At 37.0% G+C, this 6,000-nt stretch overlaps 1 pseudogene; it reads right to left on the bottom strand.

Moving 5' to 3' along the window:
• Window positions 1-329: 329 nt before the first annotated feature.
• Window positions 330-426, bottom strand: LOC130037030 (uncharacterized; annotated as a pseudogene).
• Window positions 427-6,000: the final 5,574 nt, after the last annotated feature.

Here is a 6,000-nt window from a genome sequence, read left to right as displayed (position 1 = left end):
TAACCTTTAGCCTGAAGTCCATGTGGTCTGATACTAGTATGGCTACTCCAGCTTTGTGGAGGTGTTCTTTTCTTGAATACTTGTTTTCCAGCCTTTTACTTTTAGCCCATGGTTGCTTTGATTGCTCAGATATGTTTCTTGCAGGTATCAGAATGTTGGGTTCAGTGTTCTAATTCATCTTCCTATTCTGTGCCTCTGAATTGGCACATTTAGTCCATAGACATTGAGAGAGATTGTTGTTATGGGGATTTGTGCTATCTTTATGTAGAATTTTTGTACTTGTGGGGATTGCCTTAGCTTAAAGTAGCCGTGTTAGTTCTTCTTGCAACAAAAATATGGAGCTCTTTACAAGTTTGCATGTCATCTCTGTGCAAGGACCATGCTCATCATTTTATCATTTCAATTTTAGTATATGTGTAACCAAACCTAGTAGGAGTTATTTTTTCTGTTCTGATTAATTTGAGTGTTGTCCTTACTTACCCTATGGCAGACAGTGGTACCTAATCAAAGAAAGTATTTCAAAGCAGCTTGATATATTTAGAACTTTAATGTCCCAGAAAGAAAAATATGGTTTTTACCATATTATCTTTTACCATAATCAAGGCATCAGTTTTACAAAATAATTCTTTTGGAAGATGTTATATGAGTCCTGTTTAATGCACTTCCCTGAAACCTTCATTAAGACCATTAAACTAGAGCCTTTTGCTGTTCTCACCTCAGTCCCGTGTACATCTCCAGGAAAAGGTGGATGGTGTTGTCTGCACTTTGACCACCTTGAATATAAGTAGGATTTTTCTCCTGAAGGAAGAGGTGAGGATCATATTGATGATTTCATTCCACATTATTATAAGTTCAACTTGAATGGAAGTTGACACTTATGAGGCTCCTGTAAAGGACAGAATAAAGGGTCTCAGTGAAGTTTAATGGCCAACACACATTAACAACACAGATGACTCAAAGCAGCCTGTGTGCATCTTTGTGTATAGTGAGTTTCATATCTAATGATAGTGATTCTCAGTCATGACACACAGGCAAAACAGACCTATAATTAAAAATCTAGTTATCTGAGCAGAGTGGGGTTTCTTAGGTGATTGAACAAGTGTGTAGTAATTTATTACTAAGCACATACATAGTTAGAATGATGTGTACTTTTTGATCTAAAATTAATTCCAAATATGTCTAAAATGACAGTCTCCTGACCCCACACCTGGCTTTCTTCACCAGGGTCCCTTGGAGGCGGTGTGTTGTGTTTCCCTCACCGCGCCGAGCAGAGCCCCGGCACCTGAAGACCTCTGCAACCAGCCATAGGTACGCTTTAGACCACTCTCCCCAAGCTTGAAGGAGCCTCATGCATGAACGAATCTGACAGAGGAACCCAGGTGTGCGCAACCGGGGGATGAGATCTCCAAGGCTGCTCAGATCAAGACTGGGCCCCCTCCAACCAGATCCCCCATCTCCTAGTAGCTAAGTGTTACAACCATGAACTGCCCCTGGAGCCATGTAATCCCATCAATGGCCAAGATACAGAGACTGGATTTTGTTGATAAGACAACAATTATTGTCCAGTTCTCACTCTGAGAGAACCTGGTAGGCATTTGCGAGTGTCTTGCCCTTGTGTTTACCAGTCATTTACACTTCTTTCAATACATTTTATATATGATCATGGTTTATGCTTATTTTTAATATTGAAGTTTAATAGCTAAATACTGATTTTTTTCACAGCACTAATTTATTAAGAACATTCATACTTGGCCTATCATATTAATTGCCAGTATTTGTTAGTTTTGCTTGTTTTTTGATTACTTAAATTGGTTTTGGTCCTTTTCTTTCAGGTTGAAAAATTTTGACACAAATGAGTATATGTTTTTCTTTATCTTCTACAGTTTTAAACTGAGAACAACTGTTTGTTTTGTACAAATAAGATACCTGTGCATTTACTATTTCTTCTCATTTTATTTACATTTTCACACATCTCGATTCATCTACAACTTAACCTAGTAAGTGTTGTCATATTGAAAGAAACCACCAATTTTTTCAATCATAGCACTGTAGCACTGTCCTCCCGTGGTTCATCCATTTGCTCGAGCGGGAACCAGTAACATCTTACAACAAATTGTGAGACTTGTTGTCACTAGCTATGGCCTATCGAATACGTCATGGGTAGCTTGCCAGGCTCTTGCTATGTGGACGAGATATTCTGGGTAGCTTGCCGGGCAGAGGAATCGGAATCAGGGTTGGTCTCCTACAAGGCAAATGCCCAACCCGATGTGCTGTAAACGTTATCTAAAATATACTAGTAATAACAAATGTTGTTTCTTTAACAGTGCAATATAAACAATTATTTAGTAATTTTCTTGATTTGTTAATCAAATAGCTAAGCTCTTGAGCATCATGGGAGTATTTTTCTAACACAAGAGTCTGACGAAGGTGAAACTGTTATAACCGTCTTGTAGAATTCCATCTCCCTAGCCTGCTTCATTCTACCCCACTCTCTATCCAATCCGATCTTCTTCTGGGATTCTGACCTCCTGATTGGCTAGCCTCTACCTTTCACCTGCCTACTTTATGACATCATTCTCCCACCAAACGAACCACCAACTGGTAGAATCTTGGGGGTCCCATGTATTTGTTTGTAAACAAATTTGAATCTTCATGGCAAGTGACGAGTGACCAATGACCAATCACCAGTGAGCAGTCCTCTCTACTGAACACTTGTGGTCTTAAGCTGCTTCAGTGTTCAGACGTAATCTCCTACTGTCTCCTCTTCTCGTCTACCTTTCATCGGTATTTCCTCTTCTCTGACCATGTCAGGTAAGGAATAATACTTTTCAAAGTTTTTCATTAGATTTATCATCCCTAAACTTAGCAGTCAAGTAAAAACAGCACGTAGTAATGAAAGAAAATATTCAAGTAGAATTTTATAAGCCTCATTTTAGCTTGACTTTGACATTTGCTGTGTGATTTTAGACACTGGCTTACTTTCTCAAACATACAAAGTGTTTTTCCTCATTGATTACATTATATTTTACACATACTTAGGAGCTCAAATACACAAACAAACATACACACACACACGAACATATATATTTATATATATGTATATATATATATGAGGTTTGATTCTCTGTGTTTCTTTTTCCTTTTAATATTGAATTTTACATGATATTCACTGAAAACAAGTAAATCAGAGACAGTATTTTTACAGAAATAGAAAATATAGATGCTGTGAAAAACTGTTAATATATACTAGCATGTGTTCTCTGTAGTGGTCTCTCCACTTGTATTTATACTTCAGTATTGTGAATATAGTGATATTACAAAGTAATAATCATTGATCTTTGAGATTTCTATTTAAACCAGGTAATAAGAAAATATGGGGCATGGGGAAGGTGCGGAGTGCTGAGCATTAGGGAGGCAAGACCTCTAAGGTAAGCAAGTTTGGGATCACTTTCATCAAACATTGACCAATCGACACCAAGACAATATGAGGGAGAAAAAAATAGGAAAGAAAGAAAGAAGGATAGAAAGAAAGAAAGAAAGAAAGAAAGAAAGAAAGAAAGAAAGAAGGAAAGAAAGAAAGAATAGGGACTTCGATTATCAAGGAAGAGGAAAACGTTTGGACATAAAATTGAAGAGAACCAAAGACTTAACATCAAAAAAGAAAGAATATATATATGAAATATGCTGAGAATAATTCACTGAGAGCAAGTCAAAGAATTTTACTTCAATAAATGTCAGGACTAGAAATATACTATGCCTTCAATAGGGTACCAGTAGGAAAAGCTCTTTATCAGAAAGCCATCCTTCCTGGCTTTTTTCCTTATTATTTCTTAGAACACAGTACTTGGTACTTGACAATTTGGAGTATAAACACGCTTCAGAAATGATGCTCCCCATAAATAGCTAATAGTGCTTATCTAGGGCGGTGGAAGACACAGAATCTTCAATGTTTTTATTACATTCTGGTTTTTAAGTTCATGTATGCGCTGCCTGTTAAAATAAAAAAAATGGTATATTCTAACTTGAATCAGGAGGTTTGATTCATTTGTGTGGTCAGTAGGTTCCAGGTTAAAGCTGCTTGTCATCTTTACAAATATTATTTCATGTGATTTTTTCTTCCTAACATGAGAGTACTTTGATAATAGTCAAGTTTTGTTTTTAGATCCTAAAAGGAAATAGAAAAATCAAGTCTCACATGACTAATTACACATTTTTGTCATATTTGTGAATTCTGAGTTTTCCTACATAAAGATATTTTATGGGATTTTGGTGCTCATTTATTAAACATTGAGAAGAAAGTTTTCCTGTTTGATAACGATAATTCTAATATAGGCGTTGAAAGTAAATTTGCATTATTTTGTGATCACTTTTTAAATGGTCTTTTCTGTTTCTTGTGTGATCAAGTGAAATCCTCTGCTATGTTTAACACATGTTGTTTGCTGGTTAATATTCAAAGGTACTGATGAGTATAATTTTTTGTAATTTCGAAGTTTCTTTCTGTGTTTTACTCATTTAAAACATTTCATCTCTATGAAATACAATCACGTTTATTCCTATTTTCTTTTTGTTATGTAGTTACTGATAAATCCTTTCTCTTTAATGGACTGGTAAAGTGTCACTCAAAAATCACCTTCTATTCCATTTTTTGGCTAGCAGTTTTTACTAAAATAAAATAGAGTCTTCATATTGTATATGTGGAACAATTTAGTAATAACCTTATTGTACTGTTTTATTTGATTTTGTTTGGGATGCCATCCACTGTTATTCAAGGCTTACTCTTGTGTCTGTTCTCCATAACATACTGTACTATGCTGCTTGCTACAGAGCCCAGATTTCATTAATATCTACATAATTCTTTTTCAGTTCTGTGATACATATTTTTCATGATGTTTTCTTTACACTTCCTCCTATGTAAATCACATTGAATAGAAAAATTATATTCGTGTATGCATTATTATTCTTAGAGTTATTAGTAACTACATTGTTGATAAACATCTTAAGACACAGAATTTAAATAAAGTTTTCCTTCCAAAAATATTTCTTGGGAAAAACTCAAGTAATGATTTTTGAAGTGGATCAAAAATCAGGGTAACCTTCAATGCATCAACAAGATTAAGTTGTATGTGAACCATAAGTAACAGGTACTCACCTGATCTTGGGGAAGTTCCCATAATATCTCCAGCCCAAAGTAACCTGGCGCTGACACCAACTCCAACTCAGGATCAAAAAGGTAAGAATTTTGATCAGATGAAAAGTGGGCTTTCAAAACCTCTGGAGACCTACCAGATCCCAGTAGACCTAGATCATGCAAAGATCTGCAGGTAATGAACACCACTGACACCATCACTCTGAAGCAGGTGCAAGAAAATTCAAGTGGCACTAAGCGGACCTCCCATGCAAAAGGGAAGAACAAAAAGGAGGCTTCTGAACCTCTTGAGGGAGAACCCAAGGCCAAAATCCAGCCAAAAGTCTGAGAATGCTTGCTGAGGGGAGCAGGGATTGTTTGTAATGCTGCAGTCAGTGAGAGGTGTCCTGTGACCACAGCCAAAACTAACAGCAAATCTCACAAATCTGCCTCCAGCAGGATCAGCAAGACAAAGAGCCATGGGCAGCAGAAGATAAAAAACACCAGAGAAAACTCTAAGAAAGTTAATGAGTGTAAGCAGCTAGGGAACAAGGTCAAGGCAGAAGAAACTCCACCATTGGCAAGATGAAATGCAAGGAAACTCAACCTGAGTTTTGCCAAGAGGCAGTTAAATAACCCCGCCGCTACCTAGGCATACACATGCTGGATTCTGTCCAAATGTTTCGTGCTCTGGGGAAGAGTGATCCAAAACTTGGAATATTTTCCTCCCAGGTGCTGAGTAGCGCAAAGAACCCCAAAGATGTCAAGCCATCCTCAGCTGTCAAGCCATGGCTAGGTGCTACACGGGATGGAAAAGGCCTTGAGAAAACTCAGGTCAAAGCACAGAAACCAAGTAGCAGTGCTGATAAACGCTC

This window comes from Sorex fumeus, unplaced genomic scaffold (genome assembly GCF_029834395.1).
Source record: "Sorex fumeus unplaced genomic scaffold, SorFum_2.1 ptg000070l, whole genome shotgun sequence".
NCBI lineage: Eukaryota > Metazoa > Chordata > Mammalia > Eulipotyphla > Soricidae > Sorex > Sorex fumeus.
Note: the sequence above shows the minus strand (reverse complement) of the source record. Positions and strands in the feature narration are given on the sequence as shown.